This window comes from Lethenteron reissneri, chromosome 13 (assembly GCF_015708825.2).
Source record: "Lethenteron reissneri isolate LAM-NWPU_2019-01 chromosome 13, ASM1570882v1, whole genome shotgun sequence".
NCBI lineage: Eukaryota > Metazoa > Chordata > Hyperoartia > Petromyzontiformes > Petromyzontidae > Lethenteron > Lethenteron reissneri.
In genome coordinates, this window is record NC_083791.1 from 2255104 (window position 1) to 2268691 (window position 13588).

Consider the following 13588-nt stretch of genomic DNA (forward strand, 5'->3'; position numbering starts at 1 on the left):
GGATCCTGTGTGCTTTGCTAGATCCTATGCTGTTTCATTTATAATAGTTTTATAAATAAGCTAAAATTTTCTTTCAAGCTCATCAGTGAACCTCAGCCTTCCACCTCTGCTTCAGGTGGGTTTACTGGACATCTTTGAAAAATAACTTCATAACTCGTAGGATTCCTCCAGTATAATATTCAGATTCTGAGTGACTTAAATTAAACTGTACAGTGATATTTGTTGTCTCTTTTGTGATGTCTATTCTCCACAACAACGCTAACGATTATTTTGAATTACATACAGCTTTGAATTTTTGCACTATGTTGTAATGATTACATTGTACATATTCATTGTTGTTTTGATGTCCTTGGTGTTAGTTATACACAATAATTAATTCTTATCAGTACGCCAGACATCTGCCATAATAACCGTAACAGCTCCCCTCCATTGTTCGCCTGGCTTTGGGAGCTTTACCGAATTGGCTTGAAGGAAGATCCAGGCGACAACAAAATTGATTGCTGTTTTGCACCATTCTAACAACAACATTGGCTCATGGAAATGTGGCCGTTAAACGGAACTGTCACATCTCAGATCCTAGCTCTTGGCCAATGGACAGTGTGTCTTGGCTAATGGATGGTGTGGCACCACAAAGCACTTTACAAATCCTTCCCCATGCGCTGGGCTCCACAGTGGCATAACCACACTATCAGCTCAGGGGGTGCGGCAATTGGTCAGGTGGGGTCCCAATATTTGATTTGTCCCGCACGTTCACACCTAGGCTCTATATTGCGCCTCATCTTGCTTAATCACATCATTGCATAAGTTTTTGTTATTTTACAGTGTTGTTGAAAACATCTCATGGAGGTTGTCAAGGAGGCTCCAACTCGTAGCTTTGGCCACCATGTTGGTGGCGAAGGCACCCTCTACCTGCCCCCACGCTTGTTACACTACTGGCCCTGAAGGCTAACACATGAAGGCACCCGCTGCGTCCCAGGTGTTGAGCCGTGGCCAACATAACGGAACTCCCACCTTGTATGTAGAGGTGAAAGGACTCCGCTCTGGCATTGACATCACTAGTGGCACTATGGTAGTGCGCCTAGCAGTGCCACAGGTGGGATTTGCTATCATATTTTTCTCACTAACTTCTAACTCGTGTCAGATTTGCCATGAAGCACAGCATGGGTAGGCATATGTATAAAACAGCTGTTTTAATGTTATTTCTCCCTGTCATGCTCTCGAATAGATGTTTATCTTAACAACCTGATCACAAGAGATCATTACAAATACAACTGAATGTAATGTAGATCTGTGTTCAATCCACTCCTGGATCAAGGCCTTCTCAAGTTGGCCGTGGGGGGTTATTTGACCACGGTTCACCACGCTTGTCCATGTGGCTTTGTGAAGGGTGCGCGCCAAAGAACCGGTTGACATATCATTCCCCACTGATGTTCGCCGTAACCGGCGATTCAAACCCCGGTCACTCGCTGGACTGCAACACCACCACTCCCTGACACAATTACAACTGTGTTATTTTAAATGTCAATAGCATGCATTGTTTGTGAAATTTACATTCATTACCCTTCAAGGGACACTGCCATTCAAGAGTAAAGGTTCATTGCCATAAACACGCACGTGCGTCGTATGTGTGGATTTGTGTTTGTGGGGAGCAGTAGTGTGGAGCGGTTAGCACGCTGCGCTACGAACCCGGCGACCTGGGTTCGATTCTCACTCATGGCCAACACCAGTGACGATTATCTGAACCCGTCTAGGACCTCATCAACATCGACTCAGCTTCAGATGAGTACCTAGTGTGCTGTGTAAACATCGTGACTGGGGAGACAAAGGCGGTCGGGCGTGGTGCTGGCCACCCAACCCCTCATGTGCCGTGCCGGCCTTCATGGGTGCTCGCGAACAGCACTTGCCCCGACATTTTGTAAAGGCTATACGGGGGATCTTTGTCTTTATCTTTGTGTATTCAATGGGGGGCTGCCATGGTGCTGTGATCCCCACACTGCTCTGTGGTGCCAGCAGCCTGAGTTCAGTTCCCAGCTGTGTCCATCATCAGTGGCAAGTGGTATTTGAAGGTGTCCTCGATTTCCTCTTACAGTATGTGAACATCAACACTGGGGAGGGACCAATGCGGATGAGTGGGATGTTGGATAAACCCCCCGAGATCGTCTGCTGTGCCGACCTGAAGACACACGCTCGCGGCCATCGTATTCATGCACTCCTTTGCCCAGCGGAAGCGCATTCACCGCTTGTTGCAGTGGTTTGTGGTTCCAAAAGCAGAGCAGGGGGCCCTGGTTATTGGGGTTTGAAGCGTGAAATAGCCTCTGTCGGCTCCAAGGGTGGACGTTAAAGATCCTGTGACGTCCCCAGTCTGCGTGATGTTCCCCGTGTTCCCTCTTCTTCTTCCCCGTTAATCTGCTGCTCCCGATTGTTCCCACGCTACTATGCTAGGGCAGGCAGCGAGCCCCAAGTGCATTAAAGACCCCCTCTCCCCCCCCATTTGAGGGTGTATTATTATGGGTTCGACATACGTTAGCAATTTGTATCTCCCTTTGTGATATCCGTGTTCTGGGTTCTTGATTCGTTATAATAATAACAGCAACAACAAAAACGATCCCGTGACATAATTCAAAATAGGAGGAAAATGTTGCAGTGTTGTCCCCTCTTGTAAAGCTAATGCAGACTGTGTCTGAAACATTGCACCTTCTTTCGTGATAGCCTTGAGCTATAAGAATGGTGCAATTATAATCTAAGGCTCTCAGCTATTATTACGTATGGCTTAATAGAGTACAATACTATGACTATAAATTATTATATCCCGATGACGAACGGTTTGATTACATTACAGTCATATTTGCTATTTTGAGCAAATGTACGACAATTTACATTATGATGTGCCCATAATGTAGCGACAATCTCAGAGTGCAGGATTGCAAAGGGGGAAAAGGCAGGCAGTCTGAGGAATAGACATTTAAGATTCACATTGCACTCATAATTGTGCGCACAGCCGCATGCTTTGAGTTGGCGTATGTTGATGTATGATGCTAATAAGTGATATTCAATCTAAAGTTAAGCTGCTTCCTGGGTTAAATTAAATGCAACGGATTTGCAACTCTTGGGAAGTTAACAATCATTCGTGCACACGCTTAATGGATAGGCCTTCCAACTTGCTTTGGTTTACGCACATTTAATATTGTGTGAGCAGACAATTACAAATGCAGTTTTTAGTGGTAATTTAGCAAGTTTAGCACGTTGTGTCACGCCATGCCTTTGCGGTATTAATCTCCTTGCAAAAAAAAACTATCCCGGTACTGATAGCTCTGAAATTATCGTACAACGATAGGCGACGGTCAATGTGAATGTAGTTCTTCACTCGAGGTTGCATCGCTAATTTTCAAATCATTCCTCTGCTTGTCAGATCCATTCTTTCCCATGCTGCGTTCTCAAGTCGGAATGAATGGCAATGCCGATAATGTATTCAGGCTGTCTTTTATTTGCATATATTCCATTCCCATGTCCTGCGTTTTATATCAACTGAGAATGCGTACCGACATCACCCCATGTGCGTTTTTCGGAACCTGCAGCCATTTCCTCAAAACGGTCATTAATTGTAACCAAATGTAGACCTTACACGGAAACGTGCAAATAAATTACCGCTAAACTTGTTTTGTTTTTACAGGAGCAGAAAACAACTTTTTCATTAAAACAACTCCAATTATGATTACTTAACATTTTATATTTATTGCCCACGATAATCCTCACTAAGCAGTGCTTTATTTCAGTCAGAATAGTTCCGAATGCTGTTCAGGGAATTATTTAGATATGCCACATCCATCTCACTTTATCTTCTTTTAAAAAATATATATATCTGTGCAATGATTAGAAGTAATACACGTACAATGATAAATTATTATGATGGATAGGCTACCTTGTATTCTAGTGGCAGTGCCTCATCCCGATAATTCCAAATTGCAAGCCAGCATAGTGTTATGGAAAATATTGAGTGATATTAAGCCCTGAGACTAGGTCTAAGTACCGACTGGGGATGTTTCACCAGTTGTTCCTTTTTGAGTACATGAAAGGAAATCGGAGTGCCTGAAAATATTCCACACACGTATGATTTCACTTGCTGTGCAGTACTTCTTCACTGCCAATAAAGGTGTTTGTGTGACATCCACATGATCCCCATGCAACCCACCAACCCTACCATTGAGTTCTGAGATTGCATGAGAATGTGTGCCAGCACACCAGTAAAATGATTAACCATGTTACGGGGTTGGCTCATGGCAGGTAAGAGTAAGAAGTCCCAAACATCACACTGTGGCTCTGAGACACGGTACTGCCATTGCATTACAATGTGGATTCTCATTTAGGGGACTGGCTCACAATAATTTTTTTCTTGATAAGCGGGGGGCTGTTTAATATCATTCCCTCCTAATGCATCACTATCAGGCCACTGCACGAATCATTCTTCCACACTGATGCTATCCATTAGTCTTCCCGCAAGAAAAGACACGACTGATCTATTCACCCTGTCACCTTACACACTGCCGTGTCCTCATCTCCACACCCAACATCTGTTACCACCAAAACTTATTCGGAATTCATGAGGCACCTTGAGCTAATTCCTTTCTCATTATCTTCTGGAGCTCCTTCACCCTCCTTGACCATCGCCACTGCGTGTCGTTGAAAAATGTGTTCATTTGATCTTTAATATTTCATTTGTGCATTTTTCATAGGAAGGATTGCCATCTAATGTTCAGAGACTCAGGCCATATCATGGGAATGATATTTCACAATACCAGCAGAGGGGACAACTACACACAATTGCGTTGTCTTGAGTTGTGTATTACTACACTATTGGCAAACAACAAGACTTTTCACGTCCAGGGAAGACTTACGGTTTCCCCAAGACAGCAGCTACATCCTCAGCAAGGGACAATTCCTTTGAAAACAGGAAAGGTAGCAACCCTATTCATCAGTTGCAACCTACAACATATAATAATCAGTCAGGCCAGCTATACTCAGAGGTTGTGATATCAATTTGCAGTTATAGATGGACTCAACCGATCATTTCTCCGGGTTCAAAAGAACGAGAACCACTGTGAGAAGTCTACAACAGGCCAAGGCATGCTCGTTTTTACAGCTGAAGTGAAGTTCACGTGCGCGCACGGAAAGGGCGCCGATGGCTTAGCAGACGTGATCTGCTCACACCCAATTGCATTTTCTTTACAGTCAATGTTACGTCTCTAATTTAAATGTCTCCTCGAACCAATATGTTCCATATTCTGAGTCTCGGTGGAATTCCAAGTGTGCGCCTCTCCACACTTCTCTGCACACCTTTGAGCTTTCGTTCCAATTTCTTTGTCAACGTCCGTGTTGTTACGAGACGTGTGATGTGTCAAACTGCAGTGAAGCCACGTGCCTTTTCGAGTTCCCTCTTCACGCATGAGCATGCGTTGGTATAGTGCAGAGATGCAACATAAAATGCTGCGTTGGGTGGGGCAGGGTGAACTTTGTTTTTTTTCTGCTTTCATTGTCGAGTAACTCTTGTGGATGAGAGAGGCTGCCTCGAGCCTGGTGGAGTTATACGTTGCTTTGAACTAAGGAAAATACTCAGAGCGCTGTCACGTGTTTATTTTATGGGAAATTAGTTTTAACAAGAAGAAACGTAGAACAGTTGTGAATCGCTTGGCTTTACTTTTCATTTACATGTTCTTTCCGGAAGACAACTGATGAAATAGAACGAAGGAAAGTGGCTTGTGCAAGCCTACCTGTGCCAACTCTGGACATCAAGGCACACTTAACCTGTTAATGTAAAACCATTCATGTAAAACCATTAACAGGTTAAATGTCTTTATGGTAACAGGTTAAATGTCTCACTAACACGGCCACCGTTGCTCGTTTTCCTCGATGTGGCGGTGGCTCTACGATCTTACATTGACATGCTAATCTCTCACAATACAATGGCCACCTCCGCAGCTTCGTCGTCGTGGAGGTAGCTCTCTGATCTTACATTGACATGCAAATTTCTCACTTTAACATCACTAGCCCCGCCCACTTCGCTTATGACTCTTGGGCTACACCCATTTCAAACCTTTACAACACCCTGCCTCAGCAGCTTTCACGCAATTTTTTCTCCTGATGACGATTGCTTGTGTTGCGATCGAAACGTTGTAGTTTTTTGTTATTTTTTTGTTATTTTCTTTGAACCTATCTACGTGACTACCGAAAGACCCAAGAATATTTGAGAGTGATTATTGAAAAAAGGATGCAAACAAAGGGTATGATCATTTTAATTTTTCAGAAGAGCTGAGATGTGAAGACATCTAATGAAAAATAAGAATACGTTTTACCCTTTCTGGCAATCAAGCAGGTGTTAAAATATTCAAACACCAAATATCAAGTCTGCAGTGACCATACATAGTGTAGAGAAAAAATGCAAAAAACATGCTCTGATAATATCTGCCATTGTCTTTGAAACTGATTGGTCTACACCACCGGAAGCCTTCTTTATGGCCTAGTCTCACCGGTGTTAAACCACATAATTCAAAAAGGAAAACAGCACAAATACAATGCAAGTATCAAAGCACTTATAGCTCAGGTCAAGCAGTTATATCTATGGAACCTTTAACACTGGTAAGACAAGGCCATAAAGAAGGACTGTCTCTGGTGTAGGCCAATCAGCTTCAAAGACTGCATATATAATTATCAGCATGTTTATTTGCATGTTTTGCCACAAGTGTGTGTGGTTAATACAGACTTGATGCCTTGCAAAAAGGTACCTATTCGGAATTTGAACATTTTAACACATCCAGTTTTATTGACAGAAAGGGTAAAACCTATTCTTATTTTTCATAATTTTTTATACTGGCAAAAAGGTCCCGTAGATATGTGAAGACATCTGTGTATGTTTTGGAGAATGTGTTTAGCATACATAGAATATTGTTACAGTATTGCTGATATTATATTTAAAGTACAAGCGCTCGATATTCTGCAGAAGTAGTGGGTCAGTGTGCGTATGGTGCAATTACGTGGATTGGTAGAGTTCATTTTTGGGGCAGTTGACAGGGCCCAGCGGAAGCGCATTGACCGATTGCTGCAGTGGTCCATGGTTAGAACCCAGCAGGCAGCCCTAGTTATTATGTTCGGTGTCTTAACCGTAAAATAGACTCCATCTGATTTAAGGTGAACGTTACAGATCCCATGGTGCCATTCAAACGAGATGGCAGCAGCGCCACGCAAGCTGGCAGCAGTAGACATCGACTTAATCCCTACTTTCCCTCTTCCATCCCTTACCTCCCCTACTTCTCTCTCCTCTCTTCCCCTTCTTCCTGTCCTCCACCACTGTTATTTGAGTTATTATTTTGGCGACGCCTTTGTTTTGTTGGAGGCGCCACTCCTCGACCACGTCTCCTGCCTGCTTGCACGCCCATTGGGCGTCATATCGGCAGCCTGGCTGCCAGCGATCCCTCACGGGACCGCACCGTCCCCCTCGCTGCGCGGCTTCCTCACCGCCCCTTACGATTGGTGCTGCTCCCCTCCCGAGTCTCCTGCCTTCCCCCGCGCCCACCGGACGTCCTCTTGTTGGCCCGGCTGCCGGTGGTTGCCTGCCGGGTCACACTGTCGCCGTGCGACTTCCGCGCCATCCCGCGTGACCCGTGGGCCGCTCCGTCACCCGTGTCGGGGGGCTCCTTTTCCGGGCCACGTGTCCGCCGAGGATCGGCAGCCCCAGGACATCGGGGCTTTGTACGATCCCCAGGATGGGAGGTTGAGTTCCTGCCGGGGGAGTCTCCACCGTGTTAGCATGCCGAGCACGGAGGGAAGCTTCGCGTCCGTGGTAAGCGAGCTGGGCGGAGGCTGCACTTTCTTCCTCGTCGTGGCCCTGGCCGGGACTCTGCTGCTTCACTGCACGGACGTTGCAGACGTCGTCGGCAATACGGGGGACCTTTACCCTCCTAGCTCCAGCCCCTCACCGCCCCCCATTGTCTTCCCAATGCAATGATGCCTGATCTATTGTTCAGTCCCCCAGATTTCTGTTGCACCCCAATTGCGACCAGGCCTATCCCAACCCCTCCTTATCAATCCCTCTTGATTTGATGCATCAAAACTACACCACGTACAATAACCCAATTCTTTATTTCAAATCATTATCACACTATATACAATTTTACAATTGCTGTAAAGCACATTGATAAAGGTGCTATTTAAATCTCATGAAGATGAAAAGATCATGGGTGTGGCCGTTGCTTGCCTCCTGTGCAGTCGCTGCGTTACAAGCTGCTGGTTGTCCTCTGCTGTGTTGGGAGAACTTGTTTTGTGCATTTAAGAAGCCACCTTTCAGAATTGGCTGAGTTGCAAGTTTCTTTGAAAGTTTTTTTTTCTGATTCATACCAAAAATGTAATATTATCCAATTAACCTAACGTGCACAATACAATACATAAGTTACAATAAATGCGCAAGTGGCAATATATGACAAAATACATACCCTTAGTCACCCAAGATGCCATCGTGGAAGAGAATGTCAGATACAAGCTCGAGGGGTTTTCAAGAGCTCCCTCTAGTGGAGGCTGTTTTGCCAGCAGTGGAGTGAGCGAGGAATTGCAGGGCTGTTGCTTTATTTTTTTTTACATGTTATTTGTATGTAAAAGACAACAGCAGTGGATTGAAAAAAGGACGAAATTATTATTTGGATGTAAATTCACGAGATGTGACAATTAGTTATGGACACATTTCAATTTTAATCACTGCTTTGACAGTGGGTTTTTTGTGTACATGTTGTGATTTGTTTTTGATCTGTCTCTTTGCATTTTCTCTCATAGACGTGTCTCCGTTCACATTGGACCAGCCCTAGACCTAGGGTTGTGGCCAATGCTTTGCTTTAGTATTTTGAGCTATTTGAAGCCGTTGAACTTGCAGCATTGGTCATGCCTCTGATCTTCCTTTTTTCCCATAAAAAAGTCACCCACTGACAGCACAGCATGTGCCTTCTGGTTGTGATCAACCCCAGCACAGAACCTCATCCAGTCCCTTCCATCAGTAATCCTCTTAGGCAGCAGCCCCTTTGTTACGGGGACCTTCTTTAGCCGTGTCGTACTCTTCCCCCCTCATTCTGTCACTATTTTATAACCGGTGAGCCGGCTGCAAAGTGCAATACTGCTTATTTGAGAATAAACACCAACTTGAAAAAAGGCTTTGAATACACAGCCACTGGTGAGCAGGATGACACCTTCATACTTCTGATGGGATAGTGTCCAGATCTCTCAAGTATCTGTACCCTCCTCGCACAACCCAGTTTAATTAAACCCAGGGTGGGTCGTTTTCATGCCGGGCTGAATTTTTTAAGTCTTTGAAATTGCTCCGATTTTCTCGCACATCGAAACACTCATTAATTGCCTGATAACACCTTAATATATAGAGGACAACAGGACCTGTGGGAGAATTTGCTGCCGGATCATCGCCTGGCCACCTTTGCTGCTTGTTTGTGGTTCCTCGAGCCTCGGAGTCGTTCTCTCTCTCGATGAGTGAACACTGTGTGCGCTACAAGTTAAAATAATAATATTAAAATTAATAAATTATTTATAGTATGCAGGACCTCTTTATCCTTAATCAGAAAGCTTATTAGACCAGCTTAGGGTTTTCCATACTGCTTGGAGGGATACCACATCGGGTTTTTTTTACGGAAGAGAATCCAATCTACATAATCTTTTTCTTGGGGCAGAATCAGAAACAGTATTTAGACTGGAAGAATCCGATGAGCTATGAAGCTCTTTTCACAGATGTCCAGTAGGGGCGAGTCAGCAAGTTACAACAACAAACAATACAAAAAACAATAAGAGTGCAAAATAGATAAAAGGATAAACTGATTGAAATTAAATAACAATGAAGTAAAAAGTCAGATTTTTCAACACTAAATGCAAGCTTCGGCAAGGTGGCAAAACAAGAAAACAGTCCCAGATCACTCCAAGACAACACACAGTCCCTCAATAAAATTGCACATTAAAATTGAACTATACACAGGTTAAGGATCAAAGTTACAAATCACATTGGCAAATGTGGTCATATCCAACACTAATTTTCTGCTTTAGGGTATTTTTTGAAGGAATATTTTACCATCTTAAGGGAGGAAACGAGGTTCCAAAACGTTGGGGATGTAATGGAAAAGGCTTTGCCAGCTATTACATGTATCATTCTAGGGATACATGTCATAGGTGACAAAACTGAGCGATTTAAGTTTAGTCCAATATTTTTTTAATATTAGAACAGAATTGCACCGAGCATAGAACCTTGTGGGAACACCCTTTGTTTTAATATTTGTGGACGAGGTCACTTCTAAACCAGTGTATTGCACTCTCTGAAAGTAGAATAATATCATAGTCAACAGTGCCAAAGGATATTGGCAGGTCAAGGAATAATGCACAGCGGTAGTGGCCTTTATCCAGGTTACTGAAGAGAAAATGTAATACATGTGTCATTGCTTTGGTGGTGCAGAAATCCTCACGAAAACCAGAATGCTTACTGTACAGGAGATTGTGACTTTTAGGTAGCAGTCTTTAATTATTAGTTTATTTATTTATCCCAATATTTCAGTCACTTGCGAAATAAAGATGGATCTATGATATGCAGTTAGTTGACTGGCAGGTCACGGGTAAAGCAGTGAAGTGTGGGTACTTCCATCTTTTCGAATACATCTAGCCAGCATGGAAGAGTAGGCCAAATGCCATCGAGTGGTTCCCTAAAGTTCCTGCTCGTGGAGGCCCTTCTGCCAGCTGTGAGGCGAGCGAGTAATTGTAGGGCTGTACCTTTACCTTGACGTGATGCGAGGCTCTGCCGATAGTGGTTGTCCGACGAAGATGTTCCTTTCATGAAAATGTGGAATTTCTATCACTGGCTCAGGGCACCATCATCCCAAGCACATACGATGTTAGAGTGGACTCATGTTTGCTGTTCATGCCGAGCTTAGAAAATTACAAGATTTGGTGTAATATTGGTTACATCGCGGAAGTTAAACTGCCCTTGTATATACTATTTGACTGGCTCTTTATACAGCTGTATCGTTTGTACTACAGCAATTATGCAAATAAACAATAAAGTGGACCAGTGTGGCGAATGATCTCACAAATTGTCACCGAAAGTGGACACATTTACCATGGCGTGTAGATAAAACATCACACAGCAATAAAAACAAATTGTCCTGGCAAATACAGATTCCAAAGAACACAGGATGAGATGTTACTATCCTTTGTGCAAGCACTTCCAAGAGTTCATGAACAGTGAGCCTGGTGAAATTTGGGGAGCGCATCGTCAGTAGTGACCCTTTGGTTCCTAGGGTGTTTCGGCCTTTCATACTATACACCCTCCCCAAAGGCGGCCAGCGACAGGGTGATCAATCCTACGCTTGCGTCCCATTCCCAATTAGTCATAGGAGTTGCCTTGTTGTTGGTAGCCAACATCCCATGGGACTATGCATGGCAGGGGCGTCCTCCTCCCTGAGTCAAGCATTGTTGACTGCATACCTCCTGGCCCTCTCACTTTGGGGCCCAGCTGGGGTCTTTCCTCTTCATCCAGAGCCACTGACTGCTGCCTTCTGCCGCCTCCGATACAGCTTTGATTGCCGAACGCTGGCTCTGGCCCTTAATTCCCAGGTCTCTAAGCAGTCTGGTTGTAGATGTTGCCACAAAACCTCTGCAGCCCACCTCCACTGGTCGGACTTCTGTGTTCCAGCCATGATGCCGTGCTTCGGCAGCTAGATCGGCATAGCGCAGATGTTTTCGCTCATAAGCCTCATCTACTGAGTCCTCCCAGGGTACTGTGAGCTCAATGATGAAGACCTTCTTGAGCGAACGGGACCAGAGCACCATGTCAGGTCTTAGGGTGGTGGTTGCGATCTCCGGAGGAAACACAAGTTGCCGGCCAATGTCAGCTAGCATTTTCCAGTCGCGGGCCAAGCGCAGCTGGTCTCGCTCTATTGGTGTAGAGCCGCTCTTCGGTGGTTTAGCCCCTTCGCGGACAAAGGTCGTCCGTAAGGGGTGTGATGCTGCTGGGGGTGGTAGGGAGTTGGTGGCAGCTCGCTTGTCCTCCAGGGCGGACGCAAGGTTTTTAAGGACTTGGTTGTGACGCCAAGTGTAGCGTCCTTGGGTGAGGCTTGTTTTACACCCTGTGAGAATGTGCCTGAGGTTGGCTGGCATGGAACAGAGGGCACAGTCCGGATCTTCACCATACCATTGGTGAAGATTAACTGGTGTTGGAAGGATGTCATATGTTGCTCTGATGGAAAAGCTCAACCGCCTCACTTCCATGGCCCACAGACCCTTCCAGCTGATCTTCCTCTTCTCCACACTGTCCCATCGAGTCCACTGTCCTTGTTTGGCAAGAGAGACTGCCTTGGCCCACCTTGCAGCCTCCTCCTGATGGCGTACTTCCTGCACTACCATCTTCCGCCGCTCTGGTGCAGTGGCCTTACTCCAAGCAGCACGGCTAGTTAGCCCAAGGCCTCCTCTCCCTTGCTGAACATGACCCACAATGTCAGCATGTCTGAGGGCTGCTGTTGCCTCCTGGACTGCTTTTCCTGGCCTCCATTTGCGCCCAGTTGCCAAGGTCGGCGCGTTGTTGCTCACCACTGGGTCTCGAGATTCATTCATTCAGTGTCATCTGGAGCCTGGTTTTTGCACACTTGAATTCCTCGGTTAGACTGGTGAGGGGCAGCTTGAGGACACCATCTCCATAGAGGCCTATGGTGGTAAGGCATCGTGGAACTCCGAGCCACTTCTTTAAGTAGCTCGTGGCTCCTCTTTCCATCTTCTCCACTGTTGAGATTGGAACCTCATACACTGCTAGGGGCCACAACACCCGGGGTAGGAGACCAAACTGCAGACACCAGGCCTTTAACTTTCCAGGTAGCTGGGTGTTGTCGATGGACTGTAGGCTACTACTGATGTCTTTGCGCAGCTGTTGCACCTGGTCTTTGTCCTTCAGGCTTGCATCATACCACCATCCAAGGCTTTTTACCGGCTGCTCAGACACTGTTGGGATTTGGTCATCTCCGATGAAGAATTTCAGGTCACAGAGTACTCCCTTCACAATCGAGATGCTGCGTGACTTGGATGGTTTAATCTTCATACGGGCCCAGCTGATGTTCTCCTCGAGTTTTCTGAGCAGTCTCCAGGTGCATGGGACAGTGGTGGTCAATGTTGTAATGTCGTCCATGTAGGCTCTGAGTGGAGGGAGGCGAAAACCAGAGTCGACTTGCTGTCCACCAGCAACCCATTTTGAGGATCTGATGATAACCTCCATTGCCATTATGAATGCCAATGGAGAAATGGTACATCCCACCATTATACCTACATTCAGGCATTGCCATGAGGTGGTGAACTCTGAGGTGGTGAAGCAGAACTGCAGATCCTGAAAGTACGACTTCACCAGGGTTGTGATGGTGTCCAGTATGTGGAAAAATCTGAAGGCAGACCACAGGAGTTCATGGGGCACAGAGCCAAATGCATTGGCGAGGTCGAGGAAGACTACATGGAGGTCCCTTTTCTCCACCTTGGCCATTTGGATCTGGTGCCAGATCATGCTGGAATGTTCCAAGCAGCCAGA

The 13588-nt window shown here is 45.4% G+C and overlaps 1 long non-coding RNA gene across 1 annotated transcript in view; it reads left to right on the forward strand.

Moving 5' to 3' along the window:
• The window catches only part of LOC133341956 (uncharacterized), a 121188-nt gene that overhangs the window by 54499 nt on the left and 53101 nt on the right, over positions 1 to 13588 (forward strand). The window lies entirely within an intron of this gene.